Source organism: Pelodiscus sinensis, chromosome 5 (genome assembly GCF_052426305.1).
Source record: "Pelodiscus sinensis isolate ZL-2025 chromosome 5, ASM5242630v1, whole genome shotgun sequence".
Classification (NCBI taxonomy): domain Eukaryota; kingdom Metazoa; phylum Chordata; order Testudines; family Trionychidae; genus Pelodiscus; species Pelodiscus sinensis.
Genome location: NC_143056.1, coordinates 122,895,083 through 122,913,868, shown reverse-complemented (window position 1 = coordinate 122,913,868; position 18,786 = coordinate 122,895,083). Strand labels below are relative to the sequence as shown.

At 46.5% G+C, this 18,786-nt stretch overlaps 1 protein-coding gene and 1 long non-coding RNA gene across 6 annotated transcripts in view; one reads left to right on the top strand and one right to left on the bottom strand.

Moving 5' to 3' along the window:
* C5H11orf24 (chromosome 5 C11orf24 homolog) overlaps positions 1 to 3,560 on the bottom strand; it is a 58,343-nt gene extending 54,783 nt beyond the window's left edge. The window contains exon 1 of one of the 5 annotated variants that reach the window (XM_075928312.2): positions 3,420 to 3,560. The gene's annotated coding sequence lies outside the window, so the exon portion shown is untranslated. Of the gene's footprint in view, positions 1 to 3,151; positions 3,289 to 3,419 lie in introns of those variants that run through there. The other 4 variants (XM_075928315.2, XM_075928313.2, XM_075928314.2 and 1 more) reach the window with 4 other exon arrangements.
* A 45-nt stretch (positions 3,561 to 3,605) lies between these two features.
* LOC149524371 (uncharacterized) overlaps positions 3,606 to 18,786 on the top strand; it is a 79,296-nt gene continuing 64,115 nt past the window's right edge. The window contains exon 1 of the long non-coding RNA XR_016349713.1: positions 3,606 to 3,747. This is a non-coding gene — a long non-coding RNA (uncharacterized LOC149524371). The remainder of the gene's footprint in view (positions 3,748 to 18,786) is intronic.

Sequence of the window (18,786 nt, the reverse complement as noted above, 5' to 3'; positions counted from 1 at the left end):
TAGAACACAGCCTGCTGCTATAACCACTGTTTTCCTCACTGAGGTGTAACCTGCCAAAGACACCACCAGCACCTCTTTAATTTGCCAAATGCACATTCTATCATCATTTTGCACCTGATGAGACTGTTATAGTACTTCTTATTGTTGCCAACGTTTTGGGTACAGGGCTTTGTGAGCCACAGGAATAAAGGGTAGGCTGAGATTCCAGGACTACTATAGGAATTCCTATTGCAATCTTCTTGTCTGGTATGTCAATCCCTGCCTGTAGCTTTCTATACAAACCAGAGTTGCTTAAGAGGTGTGCATCACTCACTTTCCCTGACCACTCTCCAATGATGTCAATGAAACAATCTCATTTATCTGCCAGCACCTGCAATCCTACAGCAAAATACCTTTTTCTCTTGTTGTACTCCATCACAAGATGATCTGGGGTTAAAATTGGGACATGCATACCCTGTTCCCCACCACAGCTGTTAGTGCAGGGCTACTCAACTTTAGAAGCCCCAGAGGCCACAATGATACTCTCAGCACATGCTGAGGGCTGCAACGTAGCATGGTTGCACATACATGCAAATATATATGCAAATAGATTTCACACTGACAGGCATGAATACGAAGATTAAACCTTAAGCTGTGGCGCTACACCCAAACGTGACCAGTGAGAGCCAGTCAGCACCTCTCAGGCTGTGCCCACAAGGCCAAACAGCCAGCACTTCCCACAATGCCCTGGGGTTCCCGGCACCTCCTCCTTGAGGGCTAGAAATGCTGACACTCTGTACCCATCAGTTCCAGCCAGCCCATCCGCTCGCATCTTTCAGTGCTCACCCCGCCTGGAAACACCTCGCCGTTGTGGAGCATGTTCTCAGTGGAGGCAGTGTTCAAAGGATCCCACCCATGGGCCATCTGTTGAGCCCTGCATAAACCCAAACTGCACTGCGGGCCGCAAACACATGGGCTGTGGGCTGCATGTTGAGTAGCCCCGAGTGAGGGAATCCTGTTGCCACAAAGCTACCCATTATTTCTTGCACATTGCCTAGAGTTGCAGTCACTAGTAGAAGGAAGTGATTAATGGGCCTGTACACACTTGTATCACCATAACCCCCATGTGGACTTTTCAACACCAAACTGATTCACAACTGACCAGTAGCAGTTTGGAGTTGCCAGCTTCCAAGCAGCAATCACCACTCACTTTTCTACCATCAGTAAAGCTCACATTTTGGTGTCTTTGCACCACAGGATGGGGGTAAGCTCCATAAACAGATCAAGGAAGGTAGTTTAGAGCATCCCAAAGTTCTGCAGTCACTGCTCCTCACACACACCCCGGCACTGCAATCCAAGCCTACCACTTGTTACTTGTTTCCTGAGGCCCCAATAGAAATAGTCCACCTTGACTATTTATGGACAGCTGCTCCATAAATACCAACATCAATCTTGAATCATTTCTTTTGATGGCACACAGGAAGGCAAGCAGTGTGGACTTCTGTTCAGATTTACTGCTAATGAAATACTGCTGTCTGTTCGTAATAGGGATGTGAACAAGTAACTAGTAGGGATGCAAGTGACTAGTCGAGTGACTACTCATTCCCCCACCCCCACTGCCTCTGTATCAAAGGCAGGGGAAAGGAGAAAAGGAGGGAAGAAGGGCAGAAGCAGGAGCTGGTGCTGGGGGGCAGCTGGTTTAAAAGCTGGTTCCCTCAGCACCATCTCCGTAGTGGAAGGGGAGAAGCAGAGTCACAGGGGTCCCAGAACTGGCACAAGCCGGGACTGTTCATCCCTGGCTCGAGCTGGCCCTGGAAGCTAACCCAGCTGTTGTTCTGCACTTTAAATGTAGAAAGGTCATTCAAAATTTAACTAAAAAATGAAGGAAACTTCTCCCTCTCCTCACGCCTCCCTGCAAAAGGAAAATTTCATTCTTAAAAGAAAGCTTCTGTGAACCTTCTATGTAAATGAAAGTAAGCTGATAAAAGATAATATAAGTTGTAGTGTTAACTATAGGAGTTCAGGATCCAAAAGACTGCAGTACTGGTAGGGAGGAGTTTTTACCTTGTCCTGAGATCCCTTCACTTTGCTCAGTTGCCCAGGCACAGGAATTGGTTCATGAACCTTTGATCAAACTACCTTCCAAATAATTAGCTTTAAATTACATTTTAGAAAGCAGCTGTATAAAATCATCCCATCGTCAAAGATGAAAGGCCAGAATCCTGCTATTAGACGTAGGCAATACTCCCAGGTTGAATAAAAGTCTTACAGGGGTAGCTGTGTTACAGCCATGTCTGTAACTTAACAAAAAAAAAAAAAAAAAAAAAAAAAAAAGTAGTTCTGTAGCATCTTAGAGACTAACAAAACTATATATGCTATCATGAGCTTTCACTGGCAAAATCTGCTTCCTCAGAAAAGCAGCGACATCGCTTGAATAGTAAACAAAGCACAAATCAAAAACTGAAGGGCTAACCATTTTCCACAGAGTTTACTTACAGACATAAGGCAAGCTTAACGGAATTTGCAGGCTATACTGAGTATCCATTTCACATGCATTTAATCTTTGGTAAAGGACATGTTAGCCTATTAGGAGCCCTAAACAGGAATCCCTCCCCAACATACTAAACAAGTGAAGAGGATGCCCCTTGGGCAACTCAGGGCCCTAAGCAATTGCTTAGTCTGATTATACTTAGCAGCAGCATTACTTAGGTCTGGACTTTGCCCATTTTCCATTTGTCAAGTGTCCATAATCACTAAAATAAAAAAAGGCTGCAACAGCACAGATGCAGTGGTAGTGCTTCTTGTGAAGATGCTCTAAGCCAACTAGAAAGAGCTCTCCCACTGGCCTAATTACCCCACCTCTCATGAGAGCAGCTAGCAGCTCTTCTGCCAACACTGCACTGTCTACTCATACAACTTCTGCCACTCAGAGGTGTGAATAATCCACACCCCTCCCCAACATAAGTTACAGCAAAGTAATTCAAGTGTAGACAAGGTCTAAACCACCATATTAAGCAACATCTGCAACAGTCTCAAGGAGGAGGGCTGAGGATCAGTGAGCTGGGACCCTGATCTGCCCGCCAGCTCCTAGTTGCGGTACTTCCAGGGCAGTGCCCAGGAACACACTTAGCCGGACCCAGGCCACGGGGTAGCCCGGGGACAGCTGCTATACCTGCCGGGGGACGAGAGGAGTTCGGTTCTCCCTCCCTCCCTGCCGGCGCTGCTTGGCCAGGACGCGCACCTGGAGCGATGCGTCGTGGCCAGAGGACACGCCCGTCGGGGGCAGGTAGCGGACCCCGCCCCTGGAGCAGCGGTGCAAACCCCGACCCCGCAGACTAGGGGGCACGAAACGCCTCCCCCGCCCGGACCCCCGGGGCAAGGGTGCGCCCGGCGCGGAGCCCAGGGGCGCAGAGTCCCCGCGCTGAGCCGGACGCGCTTACCCGGCTCGGCGCCAGCGCAGCTGCCTGGGGGAGCGGCGCCAGCAGAACCCTGCGCCGCCGGCCCTGCCACATGCCTGTGCTAGGCAAGCCCCGCCCACCTGCCGGGCCGGCTCCGCCCCCCAGCCCTTGGCCCCGCCCCTGTGAAGACACCCCCTTCTGCGTCCCCGCCCCGCCCTTCCTGGAGCCCCGCCTCCTTCCCCCGGCCCAGCCGGCGAGCGCAGCGTCCGCGCGGAGCTTCCCCCTCCTCCCGCCCCTTTCACAAGTCGCGTTCAGGAGAAGGCGGGGGAGGAGGGCGTGGCTCTGCCGCCTTCCAGCCTCCGGAAGTGAGGTAAGAGGACGATGCAGAACGTGGAAGGGATTTTCCCCTCTACGCGGAAGCGGATGTTGCGGTGCGCGCACGCGCAGCGGCGGGGGAGAAAAAGGGGACGTGGGGTAGGGTTAGTAGAGGCGCGTGGCCACGCCAGCCCTGGGGTCCTCGCGCTGCGGGCAGGGAGCTGCTCCAGCTTGGCCGCCGCCGGTTCACCAATTACCCCTTTGCATCCCCACCCAGCACCCACACTCTCCCTCCCCCCCGAGCCTGCACCCAGTACTCAGCCCTGCTGCAGCCTAGCTCCCTCCCACAGCCTGCCAGAGCCCAACCCCTCAGCTCTGGTGTATCCCAGCTCCCTCCCAGAGCCCAACCCTAAACTCGTCAAGAATAGTGGTAGAGATGTAGCCGTGTTAGTCTGGGGTAGCTGAAGCAAAATGCAGGACAATGTAGCACTTTAAAGACTAACAAGATGGTTTATTAGATGATGAGCTTTCGTGGGCCAGACCCACTTCCTCAGATCAAATAATGGAAGAAAACAGTCACAACCATATATACCTTTTTAGATGATGTTGACTGTTTTCTTCCATTATTTGATCTGAGGAAGTGGGTCTGGCCCATGAAAGCTCATCATCTAATAAACCATCTTGTTAGTCTTTAAAGTGCTACATTGTCCTGCATTTTGCCTAAACTCGTCACAACCTGCACCGAAACTCCCTCCCAGAGCTTGATCTCTCAGCCATCCTGATCCCACTCTCCTGCCCACAGCATGCACCCATCTCCCAAACTGTCTCCAAGAGCTATCACCCTCCCCACCCAAACTTCATTCCATTTTCCATCTTTTGAGCTACTAATTAGATTCTCTGTGTTCACATAAGGCAGCCACAAATAAAGTTTTGATCGTGTATACAGTATAAGGCACCCTAAGTATGGAGTGCATCTTACTAACCGTAGGGCTCTTAGGCTATGTCTACAGTGGCACGATCTTGCGCCAGAGCTATGCAAATGAGGCTAAGCATGGAATATCACCAAGTCTCATTTACATTTGTAATGAGCCACCATTTTTGTGGAAGAGGCTCTTGCGCAAGAAGGCGCTGTCTACACTGCCCCTTCTTGAGCAAGAAAAACCCTCTTGTGCAATGCTGTTATGCTGATTATTTTCAGGAATAACGGCATTGCGCAAGAGGGTTTTTCTTGTGCAAGAAGGGGCAGTGTAGACAGCGTCTTCTTGCGCAAGAGCCTCTTCTGCAAAAATGGTGACTTATTAGATATGCAAATGAGGCTCAGCAATATTCCACGCTTAGCCTCATTTACATAGCTCTGGCGCAAGATCGCGCCAGTGTAGACATAGCCTTAGAGTTCACTTAGGAGAAACAGGACAATTTGGAGACAAGAAGATGTAGTCTTACAAAGGTCTTTTACATTGGGTTTCTGAATTTTTCTATACAGTAAGTGCTATTAAAGCTTATAAACTCCAAGGGCCACCATCTCCAGTATTGCTTCCTGTGATACCAGTCTAATGCTAATAATAAAATAAATGTTTGCTTGCAAGTGAATGTCACAGAAGACTAGAAAATATTGAGAAAGGTGACAATAGGTTGGCTAGTGTGTATACACATTTCTAGGTATACTATACCTGTGACTGGAGAAGCCAATTAGGAATATACATGGTGCAACAGGTTTTCATTCCATCAGTTTTCTTGGCTGTGGTTTCTTCACCTTACCAGATACAAAATATAGGCTCAAATTGCTGCAGAGTACTATAGACCCTGCATCCAGTAATGTCTGTGGCACCACCTTAATGTAGGTGTTTTTTTAAAGAAAGCTGTTACTGAATTAAACGTGAATAGTACAATTGGTGCAGTAGATCTTGTGTTAGTTTGATCTACATACTTTCAGTTAGACATATCAAAAATTTATATTACCATGTATAACTGCATCTGATGGCTAGTTATTAAGGACATTTGAAGCTTTCATGCCTTGAAGTGGCATGGTAGGCAGTTCAGCTTTGTGTAATAAGCACATTAGCTGGATGTTTCTGCCACCAGATCAGCAATGACAATTAAATGCTGATGTTAGCTTTGGCTTTCGGAATTTAACCCATTGAGATAAAGGGAGCATTTCATGATGTTTGCAGGCTCAGGAAGATAATACTGCATTGGGTGACATTCTGGTCTGGTTTTCCTTTGTAACCATAAAGGCCAGGAGTATATTTTTACTTAATGAAAACTTATGTTCTGATCAAACCTATGCATGAATTGGCAGATTGCTTGAAATAGGAGAACACAGCAGGCTCTAGTTAAGCCACATATCTCATTTTAGGTCAATCACATTTTCCATAAATTCCATTCACTTCAGGCATTTCCGGATGGCCCAGGGAAGAACTTTGTGAATTCAACAGACCACTTCAAATGCTTCTGACAGTCCATGTTGTGATATGTCTTATACAGTCACAGTGATATTAAACATGTCAAGAACGAGAATGTGCTTAGCTCAAGCTATCTAAAACCATATACTGATTGGTTGTTTTTATGAATCTTACCAGTGGTGTAACTGAATCTGAGAACATTCACACTGTCTAGAATTTTATAATGAATTGTTATGAAGCATACAAAATGTTAGCCTGGTCAATGTTATACATATTTTAAATCATGACTACATATATTGTCTAAGTATATGATTGCAGGCACTAGTGACAACTCCAAAGATATCACTACCATTTCTGAAGAGAGGGCTCAAGAAAAGTAGGGAAGACAGTTGAAAGACAAATGAACCCAGGGACCTCGTATGGCTCAGTGGCGTACATAATCTAGCAGGACCATGCAGCATAATAGGGTAAATAATCCAGGACTGCTGAGCAGAGCCATGGGGGGAGGGGAAGGCAACAGGGCACAGCACAGATATTTGGGTGGCACAGCACAGATATTAAGTCTGGGGAGAATCCATACAATGTACAAACCTTTTAAAAAAGAAGCAATGATCATGCAAATAAAGGCATTGTTAGGTTACCAAAGTCCTTCAGCTCATCTTGTAATTCACATACCTTATCTGTCATTGATGCTAGCGTGTTACACTCTGAACACCCTTAAATACATCATTTTGAAAGGTGTTCAAAGATCTTTACATTTTGTACAGCGTTGGCACGCCTTGTGTGAAAAGCTAGGGTGCTAAGTTATGCTGATAATAGCAGGTTCTCTCTTAGAATATAAATTGGGCACAAGTTGGTGTCAACCTTCTACTTGTTTTACATTTATTCCAAATTGACAGGAGAGCCGAGATTAAAGGATGTAAAGACATGCAATCAAAGGGATTGGTCTGAATAAAAGATCTGTAATGAGAGATTATTTTAGGATGCTCCGTTAAACAAATATTGCTCTAATATAAATCTGAGCCTATAACCTATCTGGGGATATGGCAGTGACCAAAAACCATAGTTCTGAGTTAAGGAAACAATGTACTTCCGTTTCAATAAAGGATGGTGACTTGGTCAAAGAAGATTTGATCTTCTTTTCTTTTGAAATAAAATTATTTTTAAAGTCATGCAGAGAATGCAGTTACACTGGTTCCATTATGTTTAATGGAAATTGTGGTTAAATCGTATACACTACTTTGAAAAAAAAATTAGGTCAGTTTGTTTCCTAGCGAAAAGAGGCTTCTTCAAATTGAATGGTTACACTTGGAGGAGCCAAGGCCTCTGGGGATTGAGTGGTTCCTTTCTTCCACTAGTGAGCTGCATCACATAGGTGACTGGTTTGATCTGAGGTAGCCATTCCTATCTTCCCTCCCCATAGCAATGAAAATAATTTATCAGATTTCCTGATTGATATGGGGTGAGTACAAAATAAAAATTAAAAGCTTCAATGGGCCAGATTCACTTGTAGTGTGACTCCACTGAAGCGCATTGAAATTAAAGACGACTGTCCTTTTCTGCAATCTTCCTTTCACATAGGATATTCCTCTGCCAACTCTCAGGCTGCGACTAGGGAAGAATGTGGATAGAGTTGTTGACAGTATGTGTGCAGAGTACTAAATACCATTGAATATGTTCTGTAAATATTTACCCTTAGAGGAAAAGATTTACTCTTTGCATAGTTTGCATGTTGGCATCTGCTCTACTGCACAACGTACTAAAATACCACATTGTAAAAGAAAAAAACCAAACATGCTGGTTCTTCAGGGCCATTTAATTAAAGAAGAAAATCTGTCAAAAAAGCAAATTGCTGGGGAATTGCACTAGCTGGAAAGTATTCACAGTGGAGCATTGTATTTGTCCACAGAACAGGGACGGCGCAGGAATAGTATTCCAGGTTTCCCATCTGCTGCCCTAACAATGTGCCCTAAACCTGATATGAAGGAGCTGTCTTTAGGGTGAGAGGGTGAGTCAGTCCCAGAGACACTCACTAGTGAAGCAGGCCTTTCTTCATCAGCCTCTTGAGCGAGTTTACGGAAAGCCACTGAGACCTAGAGCCTGGTGAGGCTAGTGCGAGGAGTTTTGTGCAGGGGGGTGCCAGGTCTTTGCTGCCTCTTGCCAAAGAACCCTCTGCCTTCGTGCACCCTGCTTTAAGAAGAGGGAAGGCAGCTAGTTTGGTCATCCAGGTCCTCCCAGCCAGGAAGCAGAGAGACTTAATTCTCCAGTAGCTAAATGGGCTGGGAGCAGGCAAAGCCCAGTCAGCAGGCCATATACAAAGAAAGGGAGGGCTGCTTCTGTAAAATGGCAGTTCTGGCTGAAGCCAGGAGAGGGGAGCACAGATCCTCCCTCTGCCTTAGTCCAAGAAGCTGGGCCAGGTCAGAGGCTTAGCTCTGACTGCATTCTCTGTTTAGGCAATCTTTTGTGTCGACTACAGCTCCGGCGAGCCAGCCTGCATTATATATTATTTGACCTACTGAACATAAGCTGAGCTCACTTCACCAGGTGCCCACTGGCTCAAGTGAGCTTGGGACAAGACCTGGATGGATTTGATTTAAATCAAATTGATTTAAATCAAATTGATTTAAATCACTAGTCAGGAAAACTCGATTTAATCGTGGTTTTCTACATAAAAATGCATTCTTGTTGGTTGTTACAACCTTAATACATATTCTTCACAACTCAGAGATAGAAGCACGTTTCATTTTAGAAGGTACACACTATACAGTTTTAGACAGTGATATATTTTGAAAACTTTGCAGTTTAGTTTTACAGCTGTATCAGAAAATGAATGATTTGGTTGTTTCATTTACCAAATGGATTTTTTCCTTCAACAGCAAAAATATTTGAACAAAATAAGCAAATGAATTTTTGAATTTAGTTAAATGTTCAATTTTTTGAAAAATTAGGTTTGTTTGCTTGTTTAAATTGTTTAAAATAGTTAAATGAAATATTTTTTTAAAAACAAAAATTAAATTGAGTGTTAGCCAAGTCAATATGAGAAACTTACAATATTGGCTTCTGCTGCTAATTCAGTTGTCTTCACCTTCATTTTCCTGTTTGTTCTGAAAAAGAACAAACAAACAAACAAGTTGTCCTGCTTTTTCAGGTCCCAAACAGTTTCTCAATTGGGAATGAATTAGTCCAAAGGAAGAAAATATTTTTTTAAATCTGCAGAAGCTACTGCTATTAAAATGATAATCTCACTTTTAACAGTCTATGAATCCAAGTGCTAACGTGACATCCACCTGTTCACTGGTGTGACTTTCTTTAAACAATCATCAGTAAACATATATTTCTTGAACAGTTCACCCTTACCTCTGAAGTTTATTATAGTTGGCATTATGGAGGGATGGATGCCCATGTCATAGCCAACTCCTCTGCTTCAGCAGTTAAGGTTTGACCTGGGTACCACGTATTGAGAATATTTGCAAGAAAATGAGCTGGAGATAGTGCTTGTCCCATTTATTTTTAATGCTTATAATTGAACTCTGTCATTGCATATTTTAAGGATGTTAAATTATGGTTAATCAGCTAATCGAGTAGTCAGTGCAATTTCCATCGACTACTTGATTAGTTGATAAGGCGAGGCACTGACTACCCCCACTGCTGGTCTGCAGTTTAAATGTCCTACATTTAAACTGCAGGCCTGCAGCGGGGTTAGCTCCCATGATAGCATAAGCTTGGGAGGAAGCAGTCCCATCTCGCACCAGCCCTGGCAGCTAACCCCACTGAGGCTCTGCATTTTAAATGTAGTAACAGCTTGCTAGGCTCTTACTAGACTTAAAATGCAGTGTGGTAGCATCCTGGAACCAGCGCGAACCAGGACTGTTCAGTCCTAGCTCATGCCATCCCCGGAGCTCACCCTGCTGCAACTTTGCAGTTTAAATGTAGTTTAAATGCCCTACATTTAACATGCAGAGCTGCAGAAGGGTTAACTTCTGGGGCCAGTGTGAGCTGGGACTGCTGAGTCCCAATTCACACCAGCCCCGGAAGCTACCCCCACTGGGTGCTTACTATATTTAAAATGCAGAGCCGCAGCAGGGTTAGCTTCTGGGGCTGGCATGAGCTGTGGGTGTACACTCCCTCCCCCTCACCACGGAGATGGTGCTGTGGGACACTGGCTTTTAAGTTGGCTCCTGCTTTACCTCCTGCATATGCTTATCAGGTATTCGACTAGTTGACTATGCCCTTACATCCTTATCATATTTCTCTCTTTTTTTAAGATCTCACCCATTTCCTTCCAAATTTCAACAGCATCAGCAATAAACAGCTATTTTCCTGCATTTTGTTGAAAGCTACAAACATAGGCTTCAGGGTACTCAGCGTGTATTTAACATTTCTCATAAGCCCAATGTGGAGAACTTTGGCTATGACAGTACCACCTATTTTTTCATGATTTTCTTCACAAAGTGTCATCAGATTAGACCAGTTCTTGATACAGTTCTCAAGACAGTCCACAACTGAGTTCCATTGCCTATCTTGTGGGAGAGTTAGCTTGGATCCTCTCACTTTTTTCAGAGCAGCTACTGCAAAGTGGTTGTTATGGAAGTATTTTGCAATTACAACAACATTAGTCTTTATTTCTGGAACACTGAAATCTTTGGCTTGGAGGTACATCAAATGAGCACTGAAACCGTATGTTATTAGCTTGGGCCTCTTTTCACTCTCTTCTAAATTTCATCTTGTTTTGGGTACATTTGCAGTACTGTCTGTGACCAAACTACATACCAGACATTTGAATTTTTTTTAATTTTGTTATAGTTTTTACTGCTACTCTTCTAAGTATTCTGCTATGTGCGCATTTCTTGGTGTATTGATTGTTTCTGTATGGAAGACATTCCTCTTCTTCTGTTGTCACTTAAGCATGTACAACAGGATCACTGTGGACACTGCTCTACCCCTCAAGACTCAGGTTAACAATTTTACCCTCTATACTTTTCGCACACAGCTCACTTTCTTTTTCATAGACTTTATACAGCAGTTAGCCCATGACATCTGCTCTGCTAGGTGGACTGTATTAATGACTGAACCATGTTAATGAAACATGGGTTCTCAATCATCCAGAAAGGAGAGTTTGTTGCATAAACAGGCAATTTTTTCATCAATTACCTATTTTTGTAATTTCCTGGTTCTTATCACAAATTTATGTATGTTGTTTCTGGATGACAGATTTTTTTTCTTCTTGCTACAGGTGGTTACATAGAATCATAGAACACTAGAACTGGAAGGGACCTTGAGAGATCATGGAGTCCAGGCCCCTGCCCTCATGGCAGGACCAAGCACCATAAACCATCCCTGATAGATGTCTATCTAAGCTGCTCTTAAGTATCTCCAGAGATAGAGATTCCACAACCTCCCTAGGAAATTTATTCTTGTGTTTAACCACCCTGACAGGACATTTTTCCTAATCTCCAACCTAAACCTCCCTTGCTGCAGTTTAGGTCCATTGTTCCTTGACCTATCCTCAGATGCCAAAGGGAACACTTTTTTTCCCTCCTCCTGGTAACACTCTTTTAGGTACTTGAAAACTGCTATCATGTCCCCTCTCAGTTTTCTCTTTTCTAAACTAAACAAGCCCAATTCATTCAGTCTTCCCTCATAGCTCATGTTCTCTAGACCTTTAATCATTCTTGTTGCTCTTCTCTAGACCTTCTCCAATTTCTCCAAATCTTTCTTGAAATGTGGTGCCCAGAACTGGACACAATACTCCAAATGAGGCCTAATCAGCGCAGAGTAGAGCGGAAGAATGACTTATCCTGTCTTGCTCACAACACTCCTGTTAATGCATCCCAAATTTTTTTTTTTTTTTGGAACAGCCTCACACTGTTGCCTTATATTTAGTTTGTGGTCCACTATGACCCCTAGATTCCTTTCTGCAGTACTCCTTCCTAGACAGTCGCTTCTCATTCTCCATGTGTGAAACTAATTGATCCTTCCTAAGTGGAATACTTTGCATTCGTCCTTATTAAACTTCATCGGATTTACCTCAGACCATTTCTCCAGTTTGTTCAGATCATTTTGAATTTTGACCCTATCCTCCAAAGCAGTTGCAACCTCTCGCAGCTTGGTATAATCTGAAAACTTAGTAAGTGTATTCTCTATGCCAATATCTAAATCATTGATGAAGGTTGTGGTAAATTGTATGGGAACCGTTTAATGCAGTGGTCCCCAATGCGGTGCCCGCAGGCGCCATGGTGCCTGCTGGGGCATTTATGTGCGCCTGCCTAGTGACCAGGGCTGGTCCAAGCCATTCTTGTGCCCTGGGCTCTGGGCACCCGGCACATGCACAGCCCCCGCCCCAGGCGTGTGGCGCATGCGCAATAACACCCCTGGGCACCCGGCAGCCCCAAAAGGTTGGGGACCACTGGCTTAATGGATAAATTACCTAGTACTAAGAGCTACAATGCTTGAGAGACGGCAGGTGATGTCAAAAGCCTATTGGGTTCTCCCAGGCCAAGAGGTTGCTGCAAAGATACAAAGTCCCTTTGGGCAAGATCCTTTTTCATCTTGTATCTGCTTGCATGCTCACAGGTAAACTGCAAGCCATAAAGGATGAGATCACAGGGTATCCTGGTGCTTTATAAGGAACATTGACTTAATTATGGACTGATTTGTAAAGATCATCTGCAACCACAAGATCATCTCTATTGTGAATCTGAAACCTCAAGAATTGAATTAATATCTTTATGGGTATTGATCTCTTAACCAATACTTTCTTCTTTGAATAAAGTTTAGTTAATAAGAATTGACTATAAACGTGCATTTGGGATAAAATCTGAAATATTTAGTGTTCTGGAAGGTAATGTGTCTGATCCTTTGGGATTGGTAGAACTTTTTCTGACTTGGGTGTCTGGGTAGAAGCCTGAGGATAGGTACTTTAAAGCAGTGGTTCCCATTCACAAACTTTTGGTGGACCGGCATCATTTGCCCATTTGCATATTCATTGTACAAATAATGAATATGCAAATAAAATGTTACCGGTCTGCCAAAAGCCCCGGTCCCCAGAGCTGCCGCAAACACTCGGCTTCAGCTCTGGCAGCCCCCTACCCCTTAAGGCTTAGAGCCCACCACAACCAGACCCCTCCCAGTGCCAACCTACTTTTTCCAGACCCCCCACTACACCCAACCCTCCAATACCCCCCAGTGCCAGCCTACAATTGCCGGCCCTACCCCCATAGCACTGCCACTACTAGCCCCGACTCCAGAGCCCCCCAGTACCAGCTCCCCACCCAGATGCCCCAGTGTCAGCTCCACCCTGCCTGCCAATGTGATCCTCACCCCTCACTTCCCTGCAGCTCTAGCTCTGACCATGCAGCCTGCAGCTCTGGCTCTGGCTGGGGCTGCTAGAGCAGCAGCTACCACCCACCACACAGTGCGCAGCTCCAGCCCTTGGGAAAGGCTGAAGCTAGGGCCAGGGCCACATGGTGGCTACCCTGCTGCTCCTGGGGTGGGGCAGCCGCCTGCCACATGGCCTGCGCTGCTCTGCTGAGGTGGTGGGCAGGCCTCAGATTCTTGATGCACTCCATGCAGGCGCGCAGCTTGGAGGGAACACTGCTGTGCTCCCCAGCAGCGCCCAGCTAGGGGTGTGACCTAGCAGTATGCCGCGGCCCAACAGGCAGGGGTTTGCTGCCCAGTGCTGGGGAGCGCAGCAGTGTTCCCTCCAAGGTGCACGCCTGCTTGGCGTACACCAAGAATTTGAGTGGACCGGTGGTTGGGAACCGCTGCTTTAAAGGGACTAGTTGGATTTCTGATTGACCAGCAGGGTAATACAGAAGGGCTACGTCTACACTGGCATGATTTTCCGAAAATGATTTTAACGGAAAAGTTTTCCATTAAAAGCATTTTTGGAAAAGCACGTCTAGATTGGCAGGATGCTTTTCCGCAAAAGCACTTTTTACGGAAAAGCGTCCGTGGCCAATCTAGATGCGCTTTTCCGCAAAAAAGCCCGATCGCCATTTTCGCGATCAGGGCTTTTTTGCGGAAAACAGTACTGTGCTGTCTACACTGGCCCTCTTGCACAAAAGTCTTTCGGAAAAAGATTTTTGCCCGAACGGGAGCAGCATAGTATTTCCAGAAAAGCACTGACGATCTTACATGAGATCGTCAGTGCTTTTCCGGAAATTCAAGTGGCCAGTGTAGACAGCTGGCAAGTTTTTCTGCAAAAGCAGATGATTTTGCGGAAAAACTTGCCAGTCTAGACACAGCCAAGTTGTTTTGTGCTGGCTTGGTAAGTATAAATATTGGAATAACCACCAACTTTGGGGATTGACCATCCCATTTCTTGCACTGTACCCTGAGTGACCTCCCTTGGGAACCCCGCTTATCACAGTAGCATAGTTGGCAGGAAACACAGGTTAATTGGGTGGGCTGCTGAGTTAGGTAGATTAGTGGGAGGAGGAGATCATGGAACAAGCAAACAGAAGTAGGGAAAATTGCAAAAACACATCTTTGCCTAGGGCTGGCCCTTTACATCCTGGAGCAATTTTGGCCTAAAAGAATTAGTCAGCTTAAAATAATAATACTTTGGAACCTGAACCTTCATCCTTTGTAGTGGGAGCAGGTTTTGTGCAGCTGTGACAAGAGGGAATCCAACTCACATGCTGCCTTCCAAATCACCAGGCAAAAGTCTTTCCACAGCACTTGACTGCTGTAACATGCATTAGTTTAGGGCCAGATTAACCTTTTGCGGACCTGGCACCAGACCTATTTGTGGGCTCCTCTTGGGGCCATGGAGCATGGTACAGGGAGGGAAGGGTCAGTCTCTGGAGCGAGGGACTGGCCAGGGACATGACATGGGAGGGGTGACCCAGCTCTACCCAGCCCAGTGCAAGGGCATGATTTACAAACCAGAAGTTGCCATGCGCACAATGGCCCACTTGTAGGGTTGCCAGGTGTCTGGTATTCACCCGGACAGTCTGGTATTTTTACCTCCTGTCCGGTAAAAAAAGTTCAGAGAATACCAGACACCTGAGATGTCCGGTATTCTCTGAATTTTTCCTCGGCCAGGAGTCAAAAATGCCAGGCACCTGGCAACCCTACAAACACTCAGTGCCCCCCCGAGCTCCCAACATCCCATGCTTACCTGGTTCCCCAAGGGTGCTGGCACAAAATGGCTGCCAGCTAAAAGACCTAGGGGAAGCAATGCTTCCCCTGGGTCTTAATGCTCAACCACTCCTCTGTTCCTATCCCTGCACTCACTCTTAAAGGGGACATGCTATTTTATTTTAAATGGTTTTTTTTTTTTTTTTGGCTTAAGAAGTCCTTGGAGTCCTTTCCTCCCCCCCCCCCCCCCCCCCCCCCCCCGCAAACAACTTTGGTCTTTCCCCTTCAACTGAATTTTTTTTGTGTGTGTGTGGGGGGGGGGGGGGATGTTCGGTATTTTTGTTTCAACCATCTGGCAACCCTACCCACTTGGCCCTGTGCTACCAGCACACACATGCTCCACCACATCTCGCCCCACACAACCCCAGAACACCTCCCTACCTAGAGCCCCACCACAACTGCTCTGCACCCCACACAGAAACTCCAGTCCTTCATGCCCCAACACACACACACACATCTTCCCTGCTCCCAAACAGGCCAGCACCCTCCAGACCCACCAGAGACCCACTCCTCCATGTCCTGCCTCCCAGCCACACTCACCCGCCCTCTCGGAGGCAACTGTGTCTGTGGGGGCCGAACCACCAGTGCAGGTCCTGGTGCAGCGAATTGCCCCGGCCCCTTGGGAGTGCCATGATCAGCCAGACTAGGGCTTGTTCAGTCCAGGTTCCTTCAGGACCCATTTGCCTGGAGGGCCTCAGCCTAGACCCTCCCCCCCCTACTGTCCCACCCTCAGCTGGCCAAGACTGGCCAGGTTTCTGCACCAGTCCCAGGAGACTCAGCTCCAATGACACAGGAACGGGCAGACCGAGAGGAGTAAGTGGTGGGCAGCAGAAGGAGCCCGCGGGCTGGTGGGATCTCATGGGCCAGGGCAAGCAGAGCAGGACAGGGCCCCTCCTGAGCATGCGCCCAGCTCACTGCCATCACTGGCAGCATTGTAAGACCAGCAGTGAATTAGTTTCATGTATGATCTTTCCTGCCTCCACCCTCCTACAAAGAGGACCTTGATCCCATGCCAACACCACCTGGAGTTTATGGGAGGCTAATGCTGGAGGTGACTGAACACTATATAAATAGTGGTACAGACTTCTGATTGTGTCATTTCTCTGTTCTTTTTACGTGCAGGTATTCGCCTCACTGAGTGCCCATATAAATTTTCATTGTTTGCCTGCTGTACACTAGCTCTATTGAACCACTTCCCCACCTCCAGCCCCTACCTCTTTAGAGAGACAGCAGAATGAAAGGACCTTTGCTGGCTATAAAATAACCTAATACATGGGGTTTATTGCAGTCATGCCTTGCAGTGCTGCTGCCACTATAAACACATGTCTACTGCCATGTATGTTAGAAACTCCATTCCCTTCCCCACCCACTCCAAGGGTTTATAACTTGGATATTAAAATCTGATGTGAGCAAAATCTTGGCACACAAGAACTCTGCCTGGGGCAAATTTTTAAAAAAATGTTAGAGGGCTTTATTTATTTATGAAGCATTTTGGCTGACTTCAGACAGGTTTTAAAGCTACTCTCATTAAATAAGATGCCATATTTCCAAGTTAGCAGTGTCCATAGTTTGTAGGTTTAAAGGCACAGCAGTCTAAACAATGGAAGTACTGAAATGGGGAAGGCAGCTGCACTAATGTATACAACATGAACAGAAAGACTTGCGGGCTTTGAATGGATGAATTTAGTGTCAGTGAAAGGTAACCATTCTGCCAAGTGACGTTATTGGTTTCCCGAAAAGCAGATCCAGTCAGGGTGTGGAGCTCTTATTTATTTTGGCTGAGTTCAGGCGCAGCCTCATTCAGAGGGTTTGGTTTCAGTTCCGGTTCAAGACACCGAGAGAATGAGATGATAATTATGGTTTGGTTACTGGTTCAAACTGCTTCAGATCAAACTTCAAGCTCAAGGGGAGTAAGTTACAAAGACAGCTGAAACTTCACGATGATTTGATTGGACCATTTTTTAAAACTTTACATGAGTTTTCCCAACTATGTTCTGTGGTGAAACAAACACAATTTTTTAATGATCTGAACAAACTAAGACAAATCTTTGTTCTGACCTATTGACCTCTGAAAGAATAAATTTGAATTTGGGGCATGAGTCTTACCTCATGTGGTGCAATGGGAAGGAGAAGTTGCTCCATAAGTGGGGGATGGATGGAAGGAGGTTTGCCTAAGAGACAGAGGCCTCCCTGACCTTGAGGGATCCCCTTTCACTCTATGTGGCAGAGTCCTCGTAATCCCAACAAAGTTGGGCCCAGAATTCATAGCAGAGCTCAACCCCCAATTTTGTTGTGTTCACCCAGTGCTTCCTGTAAGCTGAGCGCTTGGGTGGCTGCTCAGGAAAGAGTCAAATGCTGTCCAGCTGTTAAGCAGAGTGCCCACAGCTAGGTTTTGTGTTCTTATTGGTGGTGCACATTCACACATGCCTCAGCGCATATTTTAAAATTTATTCTGCACAGGGATGGGAAAAATCTGCACCTGGATGGAAAAGACTAGAGGGGAACAATGCTTACCACCCCCCAGCACTAGGCTGCTCCACCCCACTCCAAGCTCAATGTCTAATGCTCTGCCTCCAGCTCCCAGGCTGCTTCTCTGGCCTCTATGGCTGCCACCCTGCTCCCAGCATGGATCTCTGCTCTCTGCACTGGTTCTCAGGGTCTGTGGCTGCCGCCCTGCTCCCAGCATAGGATCTACTCTCCCAGCCCTGTTCCCAGCTCAGCTGGGGCCCTGGTCTCCCCTTAGCTTGACCTTGCTTTGTCTGATCCACACAAGGAGATGACATTCCTCCCTCTCCCCCCACCTCTTCTGACTTCCTCTTTAGCCCGCCCACCCTGTCTGTCAGGCTGACCTGGCAAGTTGGCTTCTTTACACTGTTCCTGGGAACTGTCAGTCTGATTTCTCATTGACCCTTCCCCTTCCTTTTGGTACTAGGAGCTAGTCAACAATGCCCCTCCCCCCACTACTGAGTTTTAGTAAGGGGCCGATATTCCCCTTACATAAGCATAGCCTCTCTCTGACTTTCAAGCTACTCTGCTCTGCCCCTGAGCCCTCTTCCAGCCTGCTGCAATCAGCTTCTCTGCGGCAGCAGAAAGCAGAGTACCCTAGAGTTGGGGCGCTCTGCTTCCCAGTGCCGTGGTGAAGCAAAGCAGAGCTGGCCAGGAGAGGGCAGTGTGGCGGAGCAGAGCAGGCTACTGGGCCATTCTGGCTCCTACTGCCACAGTGAGTGTGGGAGAGTGACCCCTCATCAGGCGCCATAATCCCCTGGGTCCCTCCTGTCCATAGGAGGGTTGAGATGGCCACTGCAGGGCCCCCCAAAGCACAGGGACTGGGGAGGCCACCCCAAATCATCTTATGGATGGGACGCCTCTAACCATTTCAGCTGCTGTCTGGACACACAAAGGCCAACTTTTGTCACTCTAGCTGGCTACGTCTACACTGCAGCCTTTTGTCGGCAGAGACAATGCAAATGAAGCGCTCAGTAGCATTTGTCACGCTGTCATTTGCATATTCTCTGCTGATGCTTTTTGCAAAAATCTTTTCCGCAAAA